This window comes from Aegilops tauschii, chromosome 2 (genome assembly GCF_002575655.3).
Source record: "Aegilops tauschii subsp. strangulata cultivar AL8/78 chromosome 2, Aet v6.0, whole genome shotgun sequence".
In the NCBI taxonomy this organism is placed as follows: Eukaryota; Viridiplantae; Streptophyta; class Magnoliopsida; order Poales; family Poaceae; genus Aegilops; species Aegilops tauschii.
The window spans coordinates 647,763,383-647,780,479 of NC_053036.3; positions in this window are offsets into that span (position 1 = coordinate 647,763,383).

Here is a 17,097-nt window from a genome sequence, read left to right on the forward strand (position 1 = left end):
GAAAATAAACATAAAATAAAAAAAAGTTCATCCATTTCAAAAAAAGTTCACCGAAGTTATAAATAAGTTGATCAATTTTCAAAAAAGATCACAGTGAAAAAAGTTAATCGATTTGGAAAAAATTCACAAATTTGAAAAATAAGTTCATCGAATTTCAAAAGAATCAATGAATTAAAAGAAAAGTTCACGAATTTGCAAACAAATCACCGAACCAGAATGAAAAAAAAAGAAAAAACTGAATACGAAAAATAAAAATGGAAAATGAAATAAAAGAAAAAAGAAAAAGGGAATGAAAAAAAGAAAAATGAAAGAATGAGAAAGTTCCTTTTTACCAGCTCCCGTTGGGGTGGCGTGGTGGTTGCTCCGGGTTCGAATCATGTGCAGCGCGGCAGTTTGTTTTTGCTGTTTTAAATACAGAGAGAGAAAACTAGATGGGCCGGCCCAGCTAACGCGCCTGCAGGCGCCGGTTTGCAGAAATATAGTAACCGGCACCTGCAGCGCCAAATAGGGTTTGGCACAGATCTCAGCAGAGCATTTAGCGGCATCATGACCAAGCGCTAGACAACGTGTACGTCGACCCAATTTTTTATGAATGAAGTCCAAGGGTGGCACGTCTCTACTATTTAGAGTATTCCTAATAGTCGTGTCAGAATATCCCGCGTGCCGAAGGTCAAGTATATGAAACAATGCCTCCGATGGAATAGAATCCCATAAATATTGCCTGTGATTCTTACCCCAGAAAATATCAGTCTTCTTTAATTGCATGGCCGAGGAAATAGTGAAACCCAAACAACCAAATCGCAAAATATCCTGCTCCGAATGCGCTGGAAATTTCGGATCCAGGAGCTGAGCTCGTAATTGCTGGAGAGGTTGCACCGGAGAGGTTAGATGATCAGGAAGATCAACATTTGAACTGACCGGAATATGATCGAAGATCTCTCGTTCTTCCTGATCAATGGAATCATTAAACTGATTGAAAAGATTTCCTGTGGCCTGCTTGCAGAAGCCGAATTTTGCTAACTCACGTTCAGATGAAGAGTCACATTGACAACACTCTTGAAGGAACTTGAGGCTCGATTTAATCGCTGGCGATGATCTAGAAGAAATACCATTAATCAACTTGTCTACATCCCAGCCATGATCACCCTTAATAGGAGAATACCAAGGATCCTTGAAAAGACTAAAATGGCAGACGGAATCCGGCCAAATTATATCCCGTAGGGTGTAGATGAAGTGTCCGACTTTATTTGAGGCCACAGAAAGCCGAAAGCTTCGATCACCAAGATCTAACACGCCGAATTCAGAAGCAGTACCCCCAATGCAACATTGGAGGGCCAATCCAACTGAAGAGCACGACAAAGGAAAAGAAGCCGAAGAGAAATGGACCACCAAGAAAAATGCCTTGGAGGTAGAGCCTGCGGAGAAATGAACCGTGGATTTGAAGCGGCGACGAACCTGATCCTCGACCGCAAGGCCGGGGTTGAAGTCCCAGTGCAGTAAGCCCTCCACGATGGCGATCTAGAGGACGCCATGAGCGGCGGTGAGGTGGCTGGTGGAGAGGTGGGAGAGAGATGGGAGAGACGCCATGGTCAATGTGGACTTATGCTTCCTACCAACTTGGACACATCCCTCGCCTTCTTTATCCAGCAAGACGGGCGAAGTAGTAGATGAGTTCCGACAGCACGACGGCGTGGTGACGATGGTGATGCAACTATCTCGCCAGGGCTTCGCGGAGCACTACGGAAAATATGACCGAGGGTGTAACCGGGGAGGGGGGTGCCGCAGATGGCTAAGAGATTGTCGTGGTCTTGTGGGGGTGCCACACAAGACCACGACAATCTCTTAGCATGCGCCGTCACCTCTCCACCAGCCTCCAATGCGCCGTCACCTCTCCACCAGCCTCCAATGCAAGAATGACCAAGATAAAATGTGGATGATAATCACCCAGATCAAGCTTATTTACTTCTAGCCAAATTACCCAGATAAAATGTGTATCGAAATTCTGGTAAAAAAGATCAGGCTTATAGCAATTAGCATTGAACTATTTATTGGGTATCCATAACTTTTCCTATTCAAGGAGCACATATGAATTTCAAACAATTTATATTAAGGCCCAAAATATACATGACCCAACGAAATCATTACCCGGTTATGGTCTAAAATAGAATAGGGAAATTAATCAAGAATTAATTGGATAACATTTGAGCTTGTACTCCACCACTCTCGTGGGCAATGTTGGCATGTGCGAAAATCTCAAATCCTCTATGCATTTATCCAAAAAGCATCGATCTCTCAAACAATCTACAAAATCAACAATGTAGTAGATTCTTGTTTGTATGTTAGAAGCACACATCATCCCTTGGTGGTGTTGTTGAACAGTACACATAGTAATGAGTCCTAGATCAGAGGAAATAATTAAGCTCATTGTAACACCCCGGATGTAACTTTCCATATTTGTAACTCCAACTCTTGCCATTTTCGGCTATGTGTTATGATATTCCCTCCGTGGTCGGGTCTTGTCTTTCGTTTTGCATTTTTTTCATGTCATCATCTCATATCATGTCATCATGTGCATTGCATTTGCATACGTGTTCGTCTCTTGCATCCGAGCATTTTCCCCGTTGTCCGTTTTGCAATCCGGCACTCCCACCTCCTCCGGCGCACCCCTCTTGTTTCCTTTTCGTGAGCGGGTGTTGAACGTTCTCGGAATAGACCGAGGCTTGTCAGGTGGCCTTGGTATACCACCGGTAGACCACCGGTCAAGTTTCGTTCCATTTGAAGGTCGTTTGGTACTCCAACGGTTAACCGCAGATGCCTTCTGTGTGTTGCAGCAAAAACCCCTCTCTAAACAGCCCAAAACCCCTCTAAGTCACTTCCATGCTCTAGGTCGTTCGATCACGATCGTGTGGGCGAAAACCGCACTCCGTTTGGAGTCTCCTAACTCCCTCTACCTATATATACACCTCCCCTCCCGAAATACATTCGCAGTCCAAACCCTAACCCGCTCCTCCGCGCCGCCGGACGTATCCGCCCGGGGCCGGACACGTCGTCTCCCGCCGCCGCCGCCACGTGTCGCCTCCGGATTCGCCGCCGCCCGCGCCCACTTCGCCGCCCGCGCCGCCGGCCCGGAGAGCCCGCGTCAGGCCCTCCTGGCCCGCGCGCCTCCCCGCCGCCCGGCTCCCTCCAGCCGCGCCGGCCTCCAGCGTCCCCGCACCTCCGCCGCCGCCGCGTGCCATCGCCGTCGTTCCCGCGGGCCCGCGCCTCGCCGCCGGCGCCTCCCTCCTCCGCCGCCCGTGGACGCCGTCGCCCCCTCCAACCCCGGCGGCCTCCTCCTTCCTCTCCACTCCCGCGCCGGCTAGCAGCAGCTCCGGCTCCGGTAGCCCGCGCCGATCTGGATCCGTTGAACCCTAGGGTCGACTTCTCCTCCTCTCTATTTTTCTCTAAGTCCTTATTTATTTTACAATATCTTGTCCTGTTTATCGCATCATAACTCTCTGCTTATAGCTCCGTTTCGTGCGTGTAATATACCGAATTGTTCGTCTCTAGATGCTCTTCATTTCGTTCCATTGAACCATGTTCATTACAGTCCATCTTGATGCCCAAATCTCTGGCGCAAGAGTGCTAGTTGCTGTTATCTGCTGTTACTTATCAGAACTTGAGGATTTGTTATTTTTGTTGCATTTAATCTGTCCATCTTATGGGCATGAGCTCTACATGTGTTTTGTTGTATGCCATGCCATATTTACAGAGGTGTATGCCATGTATTTTTGTGATCTCTGTGGTGACTAGCACAAGCATGCAAACTAGGCTCCGTAATGTTTCTGATTTCAGGGACTTAGTAAATTTACCAAGTCTTTGTCTGCTGTTATTTTGTTGCTATGTATCCATGTGGCTACAGAGAGATCCATGCTTATTTTGGAGATGTGCATTCAGGATGTTTTGTAGCTATTGCTGTAGTTGATCCGTTCATGCCTTTTTTTGCAATTATGGAGTGCCATAGCATGACTCAATCTTGCTCTACTTTTGCTATAAAATATTTCTGGCAGATTCTTAACATGATATTCAATTTTGCCAAGCTGGTTGTAGTTGTTTCATACATGCCATGTACTTGCTCTTGCCATGGATAGCTTCCTTAACTTGCCATCTTGCTGTAGGTATGCTTTTTTTGTCATGCATTGCTTTGTGGTGAGTGCATCAAGCTCACCAAGATGCCCTCATAATGTCTGTTTCTGTCTTTCTCTGTTTTCTGCCAAGTCTGAAACCTGTTAACGAAACTTGCTATGTTTACATGGTTGCCATCATATCTTCTGGTCCTTTTTGGCTTATGGTCATTAAGGGACTTTTGTCATATGGATTTAGTAGAATACTGCCATGCCTTGTTTTGCCATGTTAAGTTCCTGTAGCATGTTCATTTCGTACTCTGAACATTGCTACCTGATACTGTTTCTGCCATGTCCAGTAATTTCACTAAGTCTGTGAACCTGTTATCTTTTGCACTTTTGCCATGCTTGTTTGAACCTGCTGTGGTGTGAACTAGCCGTAGCTCAGTGTTCATATTTTGTCAAGCATCTCCTGTAGATTACTGCCATATGCTTTGTTGCTATGTTGGAGTGTTGTAGCATTGTTACTTGTTGCATTGTAAGTGCTATCATGCTGTTAATCACAGATTCGTGTCATTCTTGTTTTGTTTGCCATTTGCAAACCGTGCATCCGTTTCCGGTGATCTTTATATCGATTTCGACCGAAATCATCTCATCTTTCCAGTGGCATGCTTGGTTTGCCAAGTTACTGCCTTGTTCATCATTTTTTCTTCCGGAGCACGCATATGCATCGCATATCATGTGTTGCATATCATTCATGTATTGCATCATGTTGCTTGTGCATTTCCCGTGTTTGATTGTGGTTCCATTGCTTGTGTTCTTGTCTTGGGTAGAGCCGGGAGACGAGTTCGTGAACGAGGAACCTGTTGAGTACGCTTACGAGGATCAAGCTTTCGACAACTCTGAGAACCTTGCAAGCAAGATGACCATACCCTCGAAATCACTTCTATCTTTGCTTTGCTAGTTGTTTGTTCTATTGCCATGCTGCGCTACCTACCACTTCCTATATCATGCCTCCCACATTGCCATGTCAAGCCTCTAACCATCCTTTCCTAGCAAACCGTTGTTTGGCTAAGTTACCGCTTTTGCTCAGCCCTTCTTATAGCGTTGCTAGTTGCAGGTGAAGTTGAAGTTGGCTCCATGTTGGAACATGGATATTATGTTGGGATATCACAATATCTCTTATTTAATTAATGCATCTATATATTTGGTAAAGGGTGGAAGGCTCGGCCTTATGCCTGGTGTTTTGTTCCACTCTTGCCGCCCTAGTTTCCGTCATACCGGTATCATGTTCCTTGAGTTTGCGTTCCTTACGCGGTTGGGTGATTTATGGGACCCCCTTGACAGTTCGCCTTGAATAAAACTCCTCCAGCAAAGCCCAACCTTGGTTTTACCATTTGCCACCTAAGCCTTTTTCCCCCGGGTTTTCTAGAGCCCGAGGGTCATCTTTATTTTAAACCCCCGGACCAGTGCTCCTCCGAGTGTTGGTCCAAACTAGAGCAGCGTGCGGGACCGTACCTTGGCAACTTGGATTACGTTGGTACCTGTACGCTTAGCTTATCCGGTGTGCCCTGAGAACGAGATATGTGCAGCTCCTATCGGGATTTGTCGGCACAGCGGGTGGTCTTGCTGGTCTTGTTTTACCATTATCGAAATGTCTTGTAAACCGGGATTCCGAGACTGATCGGGTCTTCCTGGGAGAAGGTTTATCCTTCGTTGACCGTGAGAGCTTATGATGGGCTAAGTTGGGACACCCCTGCAGGGTATTATCTTTTGAAAGCCGTGCCCGCGGTTATGAGGCAGATGGGAATTTGTTAATGTCCGGTTGTAGAGAACTTGTCACTTGACTTAATTAAAATACATCAACCGTGTGTGTAGCCGTGATGGTCTCTTCTCGGCGGAGTCCGGGAAGTGAACACGGTTTGAGTTATGCATGAACGTAAGTAGGAGTTCAGGATCACTTCTTGGTCATTACTAGATGACGACCGTTCCGCCGCTTCTCTTCTCGCTCTCTTTTGTGTATGCTAGCCATCATATATGATTAGTGCCTGCTGCAGCTCCACCTCATTACACCATCCTTTCCTATAAGCTTAAATAGTCTTGATCTCGCGGGTGTGAGATTGCTGAGTCCTCGTGACTCACAGATTCTATCAAAACAGTTGCAGGTGCCGACGATGCCAGTGCAGATGATGAGATCGACCTCAAGTGGGAGTTCGACGAGGAACGTGGTCGTTACTATGTGCCTTTTCCTGATGATCAGTAGTGGAGCCCAGTTGGGACGATCGGGGATCTAGCATTTGGGGTTGTCTTATTTCATTTGGATCTTGACCGTAGTCGGTCTATGTGTGGATTTTGGTTGATGTATGAATTATATTTATGTATTGTGTGAAGTGGCGATTGTAAGCCAACTCTCGTCATCCCATTCTTGTTCATTACATGGGATTGTGTGAAGATGACCCTTCTTGCGACAAAAGCACAATGCGATTATGCCTCTAAGTCGTGCCTCGACACGTGGGAGATATAACCGCATCGTGGGCGTTACACTCATGATGGAACCCGAGTGGAACCTGACTGATCTTGTATCGCACCACTGCTGTGCGTGGATAGGGCCTCGAAGCGTCATGACACAAGGCAGAACGGCGACCAGGTGCAATGATGGCGGGGTGGCGAAAGGAGATATAGGGTGAGGAGCAAAAGGGGGTAGTGTAGGGGGTTTGTACAAGGTGATGTGGAGAAGTGGAAAGGGATGACACTGACGGGGTGTGGCGCTCAGGTGTGACGGCGGCAGGGTGGTGGAAAGCGGCGTAGGATGAGGAGGAGAAAGGGCTGCGCAAGCAAGAAGACGATATGATGTGACCAGGCTAGGGAGGCCGAGTCCATCGAGGGTCGGTCGGGGCCTCGGTGGCCTGTGGGAGCTCAGTTTCGGTGAAGGCCTGACGAAGGCTGGGGTTTGTGGCCTGGGGGAGGTCAGCGTAGTCGTTGTCGGCAACAACACCGGTGAGCGGCGGCTGACCATGGGAACCTTGTGCTCGTTGGTGTACTGTGATCCAATTCGATTAATGGAAGGACAACGAGAAGATGGTTCGGTTGCTCCTGCTGGAATATTCCATTTATTTAATACTCCGACTCGCGTAACCCCGAATGGCAATGTTGTTATTGCGGTTGGTGAGATCAATAAGACAACAAGGGAGTCAGAATATTCTGATAATAGCAAACAGGGCTTTGGAATCTATGGAAGGAGCCTTCAATGCTTCTTCAGTGTCAACCATTAGTCGATAACAGAATAAAATGCCATAATTAAGTTGAAAAAGAGAGTAATTAAAAAGAGGCATGCTTGAAAAAGAGTACAGATAATAGGGAAACTGAATGGAAAGGAAGTAGACGGGCCGCCACGTTTTGCCTGAAATTGCGCTCAAACGGGCCACATGAAGTCGCTGAGCAAAACCTCGATACACCATCGGCTCTTATTTCCTCGGAGCTTAGAATCTGTGCTGATTTTGTAACGTCTTCCAATTTTACCCCTTGAACAAAAATATACTACTTATTTTTTTCTACTAGTATTGGCGGATCTAATCCATTGAGTTACTGGAAATGGATGACTCATATCATTTTAATGTACCGTAAAAAGAGTGTGGCGATGGTCATCGGGCAGGTGGTGTGGACAGGTTGCAGTGCACCCGGCTGCAGATGTGATTGGCGACGACGACCGGGCAATTGGATATGGCGAACTTGAAGTTTCCATTGATCGATTGAACAATGGGTGCACGGCGAGTGGATATCTTGTTACTAATACAAGCACGGCGATTAGTCCTGTCACCAAAACCTCGTCATGTGAAAAGAAAAGAAAAGGAAACACTATACGACTACAGTTGCATAATCTATCTGGATTGCATCCCAACTTGTTAATTGACTCTCAATTATTTTGTTTGGGCTGTGACTTGCGAACTCAGACCATCCTAATAGTGGGGGACTCGACACTGGACCCTCTACCTTGTATTTCTTCCTTGGGAAAGCGTACGATCTACGATTTGTGAAGGACACTATTCGCAAACAATGCATCAATGCTACTAGGTGGGAAATTAAATGTAGGACATCCCAATCTTACATACTTCTATTAAGCAGCTGAGCCGAATATTTGCGATGGCACACAACAAGTAAACATAATGCCAGTACAAGCAAACTTGGCTTTCAAGAATATTTGCCAAATATTTCACACAACACAACTGCTTCTGCTCATTAACACACGACTCAAATAACATAATATAGAGTCGATAGAGTTGGATAACATAATATGGAGCTGATACATGCTACTTGCCGACATACAAATACCACATCCTGATCGCAGATAGCACACTACACCTGAGTACTGTATCCCTCAATCAACATCGCCATCTTGTCCCCCACAAGCCGGGACCAAGCAACCGTAATCTCCACCTCAGAACCACAGACGGAAAATCTACCCTGACTTGTGTTGCAATACTTGGAAGGGAAGTAGAAATGACCAGATGTAGAGCCAGAACGCCCGTAGGCTTCTACCACAACATCCAACCCTCCTCTAATATCTACCGAAACGACATTCCTTGACAAAGGAACATAACCATCTAGATCTACTAACTGTTCTTCAATGGAATGAAACAAAACAACCTTCTCACGTGTGCCATCAATAACACAGGCAACCTGGCCACCGAATTTGAAAGGAAACTCCTCTCCAATAAAACGAATGGATAAAATAGTGGCTTGAACCGTTGTAAGAAGCCTCTCAAACCTCAACTCTGCTCTACAGAAGGGACTATCGAACGGTAAAGGTCGGTGCTCACCGTTGTCATCTGCTTCATCATAACGGTTGCCATCATAACGGTTGACGGCACACATCAACTGTGTATCTTTGAGCTCATCATCTCCATCACGTACTTTTAGTTCGACTTCAAAGTCAACATAGTCCACAGCTAGAATTGCACGAGAAGGGCCAGTCAAGCGCAGATAAGAGTCCTGCAATCATTAGATCATCATTATATTTAGCTAAAGAAGAAGAAAAGTAGTATTTAAAAGAAACAGAGGACAAAGAAGTATATACTCGTATTACTTAAATGAAACAGAGGACAATGAAGTATATATTACATGAAAGAAATATTTGACAATGAAGATAATAAACTGAATATACAATGGTACATACATCTTGAGTGAGTACTTGGCACCTAATCCTTGACCGAGCGAAGAGAAGGTTGCGGTTGCGGTCTACGGTGTCTCGGGCAGCGACCACACCATACACCCTGAGTGGCCATTTGAGGTCATCACTTAGTTCAACAATTTTGAAGGAGTAGATCTGCAATGTGCTCCCAGTGACAGCGGCACGGGGCGGGATGATACCGGGTATGCAGTGCGTAAACTGCATAGGACTCAATGTGGCTGCAAAACAAATAAAGCAAAGACAATCAATTCACTTCCAAGGGGGGAAATTAGTGATTTGCAGAAATTTCTTGAGACATGACTAGAGCAAACAGACCAAGGAAAAAAAGCTGAGTAAGCTAAGCTGCAGCATGCATGTTTTACTTACTTTTATCTTCGAAGCCGCCGCACCGTCCGGACTTGCTGCCACTAGAGCGTTCCCAGGTGCTACGGTGGCCTGCGAAAAATTCCAGCTCATCATCCATCCACTCTTTGAGTTGGTCCGTTTGTGATTTCGTTTCCTGCTCGTCAGCAGCGTGCTCGACCTCCACAATCGGAGGCTTCTTCGGGGGCCTCTTCTTTCTTCTCCGCCGCTTGCAGTTCTCCCTCTGCCTCTCCATCTCCCTCTCCGCCTCCATCACCCTCTCATACTCCTCCTCATCCTCTACCGTAAACATCATCGCCAACTCATTCTTGTAAAGGTTGGGTCTAGCCAGGACACTGGAGGAGAGACAGAAGAATTCGTGGGTCAGCATCATCTCCCTATCCCTCTCCTTATCTTCCTTCCTCTTCTCCTCTGCCGCCTCCTCGGTAGCCTTGTAGAAATCCTTGGAGATTTTCTTTAATCTGGATGTTGTGGTAACCAGCTCATCGGCCGTGTACAAGGAGATGCGGGCATGGGAAATCCAAAGATATTGTGACATGGATAGCAGCCGGTGGCCCAGGTCCTCCGTGTCTTGGAGGATGGAATAGACGAGTTCTTTCTCGTCGTCTCTAACCTGCGGCGAGTCCGTGTTCTTCTTGTGTACAGGAACGGACATTGTGTTGTCGGCCCATGTTGTTGTTCCAGAGAGGATATCCTCCCAGCGAGAAATCGTGGGAGTAAGGGACCCAAGCAAGTCTTTGCGCTCCCTCTCCAGCGAGATGATATCCTGTATCAGCGTCGATAACTCGTCAGATTGATCTTTCCTGGATTCCATCTCGGACAAGATCGACCCACCGGCCGCCGCTCTTTGTTTCCGCCGCCGCTAGACGCGCGGTTATTCGCACAAAGGAAAAAGAAACCCTTGGAGAATCCTACACAAATACGCTAGTGCACAGGTGGATCGTTTCTTCTTGACGTACGTAGCTAGGACATGCAGGCACAAAGCAGGCACGTACGAAGCAACCAGCCGCCGGCTTGTTCGATCGAACACACAAGTCGACGGTCGCACCTATCAGTTTATTGCTTTTCTCGATTCGATCGGGGTTTACAGGGGGAACCACGTAATTATACCTATACGCAGCCGACTCGGCCACAACTACAAGTCCATGCCGGACTCGACTTCCTAATCGTGATTATCTCTAACAGAGAATTGGGCTACACTAGCAAAAAAAACCGTGCGTTGCAACGGAAAAGAAAATAACACACGTTCTTAACCCAATAATAAAAAGTATGTTGTTTTTTTCCCGCAAGGTTTTTCATAGTTGTGTATGCATAGTTCTCGATGTTTTTTTTCTCTCACTCTGGTTTTAATAGATGTTTATTTGCAATTCGAATCACCGACGGTACAAAAAAACATACCGTACACTATATATTAAGTTTGCACCAAAAATTATATTTTAGAAATATTTAACAGCTAAAAATAACTTCATATTTAGATTCTAGATATTTTTCTAATCAAGTTTCATATATAACATGTTAAAATCTAAGTTACGGTTTAAAAGATATGAATAATCTTATTTTACATAAACTGTAGATTGATTAACCGAAACGTCAAGGGGTTTTCTGTTAAAACTGAAAAAACGTTTCGGCTGACTTAAATATGGACGGCGGGTTGATTTTCTAAAACGTCAGGGGGTTTTCTGAGAAAATGAGAAAAACCGGTTCGGTTGTAACTTAAACGTGTACTGCGGGTTGATTTACAGAAAACTGAGGGGTTTATTTGTAAAATAGCGTGACGGACGACCAGAAACAGTCCGTGCTTTATAAAAATACTGGCTTGGAACTGTCGGGGTCTCGGGAACGCCCCGGCAGTACGTGCTTTGCTGGATGTCCAGCGAAGATGCACCCCCGAGGTGATGTTTTTGTCGGAGACGCACCTTGATAGCTATCCGGCAGAGTGTCTTCGGAAAAGATTGAAGATGGACCAAAAACTAGTTTGTCCGAGTAATGGTAGAAGTGGAGGTTTAGTTCTTTTTTGAATAATAATGTCAATGTTCATAGATTAGCTCTTGATACTATGTTCATTGATGTAACGATTGAAGATAATAATAATTCTGTTTGACGTTTGACTGGGATGTATGGAGATTTTAGATGGGAGAACAAACACTTGACGTGGTCTCGTATGCGACGACTACACCAAGCTCATAACCTACCATGGCTCCTGGTGGGTGACCTTAATGAAATCATGTACCTTCATGAGAAGGAAGGAGGCAATCCGCGCCCGCCCCAATACATGCAAGCATTCCATGAAGTTGTTGAGGATTGTGAGCTGCATGATCTTGGGTACCTCGTGATCCATATACATGGCGTCGAGGTCGGATCAGGAACGTCTCGATAGAGGGCTTGTGAATGATTTGTGGTCTGCCCGTTTTCCCCACGCGGCACTACAGAATATGGAGTTCAATCACTCAGACCACAGACCGCTCCTTGTGGATACTGAGTACTATGTACAGCCACCGAGTGGAACGAACAATATTCATGCCAAAAGATTCGAAGCGCGGTGGCTGAGGGAAAATACATTTGATGAGAAAGTGATGAATGCATGGAACGAGGCAGGGATAGATCCCACTGTCACGAACATACATGGAAAACTCAATAAAATGCATGTTAGCTTCCATGACTGGGATTAGAGGGTCCTTAAGAAGCCAAAAAAGCGCCTTCGCAAAGCACAAAGGGAGCTTGAGAAGGCTATGGCAGGCCCTATGAATGATGAAAATGATGTACAAAGGAAGGAGTTAGCTGAGTTAATCGAATACTTGCTAGAGCTAGAAGAAATACAGGAAATGCAAAGATCCCGAGCAACCTGGCTAACAAGTGGTGACCGCAACACTGGTTTTTTCCAGGCTTATGCTTCAGCTAGAAGGAAAAGGAGTTTTGTAAAGAGACTGAAAGATGTTGGAGGCAATTGGCTTGAAGGTATGCCATAACTGAACTCGCATGTATTGAACTACTTTACACATCTATTCACGTCAGAAGTGCAGCACACAGACCCAGAGATTTTACACAAGGTACAGCACAAAGTCACTGACCAGATGAACAATTTTTTGATGGCACTGTATACTGCTGATGATGTTAAAAAAGTTGTGTTCAGTATTGGGGATATTAAGGCTCCCGGTCTAGATGATCTCCATGCAATATTCTTTAAAAAGTTTTGGCATATTTTGGGAGATGACATAACAGCGGAGGTACTTCTTGCAATCAATTCCAGAATAATTCCGGTGGACTGGAATGAGACTACAATTGTGATGATCCCCAAAACTGACTCACCCGAACTGGTAACATAATTCCGCCCTATAAGTCTTTGTAATGTTTTATACAAGATAATCTCTAAGATGCTAGCTTTCCGTCTGAAAAACATTCTGCCTGAGATTATTTCTCCCACCCAAAGTGCCTTCGTCCCTGGGAGGATGATCACGGATAACATCCTAATAGCGTATGAATGTGTGCATAAAATAAAGAATAAAAGGGCCGGCCAAACAGGATTATGTGCAGTAAAGTTGGACATGCATAAAGCTTATGACAGGGTGGAATGGTCGTTTTTGCATGACATGATGGTTGCTCTGGGTTTTCATAGTCAGTGGATTGAACTCATGATGGCTTGTGTTAGCTCTGTTTCCTACAGAGTAAGATTCAATTCCCAAGAGACAGATAAGTTTACCCCTACTAGGGGTATACGACAAGGGGATCCTCTCTCCCCATACCTATTCCTTCTGTGCGCGGAAGGTCTATCCAGTCTATTGCAGTATGAAGAAGAAGCTGGTGGCATAGAAGGAGTTAGAGTGTGCAAAAATGCACCGTCAGTATCACACCTCTTATTTGCTGACGATTCTCTAATTCTTATGAAAGCAGATATTTTAAATGCAGCTTCCTTACAACATGTTCTGGAAACCTACTGCCGGAGTTCGGGCCAGTTGGTGAGTTTGTCAAAGTCAAGTGTTTTCTTCAGTCCTAACACTTCTGTGGTGGTAAGGGCTGAAATATGCCAGGAATTACATATTGATACTGAAGCATTGTCTGATAAATATCTTGGGCTACCAGCAATGGTGGGGGCGGATAGAAGTGACTGCTTCAAACATTTTGTTGAAAGAATTAAAGAAAGACTGAAAGGATGGATGGAGAAGGTATTATCTATTGGTGGCAAAGAGATTCTCATAAAAGCGGTAGCGCAGGCTATCCCGGTCTTTGCCATGTCTGTTTTCAGTATACCCAAAGGTGTTTGTAAGGATATCACGGACTTAATTTCCCAGTATTGTTGGGGTGATGATGAGGAACATAAGAAAATGCATTGGTTTTCGTGGTGGAAACTATGCTACCCCAAGAGTGAAGGGGGCATGGGATTTAGAGATTTATACTCCTTCAACTTGGCAATGCTATCAAAACAATGCTGGAGGTTGATCACATGTCCTGAATCTTTGTGTGCTAGAGTGCTAAAAGGAAAATATTTCCCAAATGGGAGTCTACTCCAAGCTAGCTTAAAAAATGGAGCATCGTTTACTTGGCAAAGTATCATGAAAGGATTAGAGACCTTCAAGCTGGGATACATATGGAGAATTGGGACAGGAGAGCATGTGAACATTTGGAGGGACCCGTGGATCCCAGCTAGCCCAGACAGGAAGGTGATATCATTGAGAGGCCATTCTATTCTTTCCATTGTTCAAGAGCTCATCGACCTCAACACCGGATCATGGGATGAAGATTTGCTTCGGTCGATCCTAAATCCGGTAGATGTTAACAGGATCTTACAAATCCCGTTAAACTACAATTCTTTTGATGACTTTATAGCATGGCACCCTGATCGGAAAGGGAATTTTTCTGTTCGTACAGCGTACCGTATTCAGTGGATTCGAACTTTTGGGGCTCATGCAACTGCACAGACACATCCAAACAGATCGAATACACCGGCAGTGTGGAGTGTACTCTGGAAGCTTTGCATCCCACGTAAAATCCAAATTTTTTGCTGGAGAGCGCTGCACGGGATATTGCCGCTTAAATCCATCCTTACTAACAGACATGTAGGTACAAATGGTGCATGCCCAATCTGTCATCATGGTGCGAAGGATATTAAGCATTTGCTATTTGATTGTATTCACGCAAGGGAACTCTGGAGCAGATTAGGCATCTCGGAAACAATTGCCGAAGCCTGGTCGGTGAATCTTTCGGGTTCTAACATACTGGAACATTTACTCCTCGGTGGACCTAGCCCGGCTCCTTTGAAACCTAATTTCGATGTCAAGCAAGTCATTGTGGTGGGAAGCTGGTATCTATGGTGGATCCGTCGGCAATTCACTCACGATGGATCGCCTCCTCCTACTTCTAAATGGCTGATGTCCATATTGGCGATAGCAAATAATTACCATCAGGCTAATGAGAAGATGATGAATACTACCGTAGAAAAATGGAGGATACCAGAACCCAGGTTTGTCAAACTAAATGTTGATGCCGCCTTTTTTGTTGATGAAGGTTTGGGTGCTACAGCAGCTGTGATTAGGGATGAGAAGGGAACATTCCTAGCGGCGCAGTGTAAATTTATACCCCATGCAGCTAATGTAGTTACCACCGAGGCCCTTGCGATGAGAGATGGATTGGCTTTTGCAAATTCACTTGGTTTCCCCCGGATTGAAGCAGAATCGGACTCCACAACGGTGATAGAATCATGTGATGGCCAAGCTAGATGGTGGGATGAAGCAGCAGCTATTTTTGCCGAGTGTGTGGATCTCTCTTCGTTGATCGGGAAGGTCAAATTTCAGTACTGCCCACGTTCTTGTAACCAAGCAGCGCATGTGTGCTAGCTAACTACAGTTATTGTAATAAGATTTCTCTTAGTTGGACGGATGAGCCTCCGGGCTTTCTCGTTTCGAACCTTGTGGACGATGTAATCCCTATTTTCAATCAATAAAGCTAGCCATGATGGCCTTAAAAAAAAAAGGTAAGATAAGATAAGATGAGTATGCCCTCGATGTACCACTCTTGCACGGGAAGCACAAATTGGGCTACTGGATCCGGAACTGCGTCAAAGTGTCGGGCGCACAGGTGCGCGACCACACGGGCCGGCCCATCTCACACTGTTCGAATCGCTTGGGAGTTCCGATTTTGTGAAAGTTCTAGAAGATTCCCAGCCGGTTTTACCGGTTTTGGGAACCGTCTAGAAGGTTCCTTGTACGTTTTTTTTTGTTTTTTTCGTTTTTCCTTCTTACTTTTTCTTTCTTTCTTTTCCTGTCTTTCTTTTTCTGTCATTTTTGTTTTCGTTTTTTTCTTTTCCACAAAAGTCTGGATATAAAAAAAATCACAAATCCATAAAAATTTCTGGGATTAAGAAAATGTTAAAATTATGAAACAATTGGTTCATAAAATACGAAAATGTTAGCATTTTTCAAAAAATGTTCTCGTTTCAAAATTTTGTTCACAAATCGAAATGTGTTCTATTTTTTAAAAGATTGTCTGTGTTACCAAAAAATGTTCACACATTCAAAATATTTTAGTGTATTAAGAAAGTTCTTGCATTTCAAAAATTGTTCATGTTTTCATAAAATGTTCAGAGTTTCAAATTATGTTCACAATTTCAATAAATGTTCTAAATTTCAAAAACTGTTCACGTTTTCAAAAAACTTATTGTTTAAAAATTTGTTCGTGTTTTGAAATTTTTTTTTGGAATGTTAATTTTTGTTCTCATTTTTCAAAATTTGGTTTAGAATTTCAAAATTTGTTCTAATTTTTCAATGTTTGTTTGTGTTTTCCAAAAAAAATGTTCTCATTTTCCAAAATTGTTCATAGATCAAAAGCTGTTCATAGATATAAAAGTTATTTGCGAATTAAAAAATGTTTGCGGATTTCAAAATATGTTCGTGTTTTCCAATTTTGTTTGGAATTTCGAAAATTGTTTTTTTGAAAAAAATTCATAAATCAAATAATGTTCGGGATTTCACGATTTTCAAAAAATGGTTGGAATTACAAAATATTATCATTTTCAGAACAAAATTTGGCATTTTATTGTTTTCCTAAATTTTCTTCAGATTTTCATAAAATGTTCAGAGTTTTAAACAAATTGTTCAAAATTTTAGTAATTTTTCTAAATTTCAAAAATTGTTCACATTTTAAAAAATTTCAGCGTTTCAACATTTGTTACTTTTAGAAAAAATGTTTGGAAATTTAGTTTTTGTTCTCTTTTTTAGAAATTTTTTACAATTTCAAAATGTGTTCTAGTTTTTCAAAGTTTGTTTGTGTTTACCAATAAAAATGTTCTCATTTTTCTAAAATTGTTCGTAGATCAAAATCTGTTCATATATATAAAGTAAATTTGCGAATTGAAAAATATGTTCGTGTTTTCTAATTTTGTTTAGAATTTCGAAAATTGTTTCTTTTATGTGAAAAAAATTCACAAATCAAATAATGTTCAGGATTTCACGATTT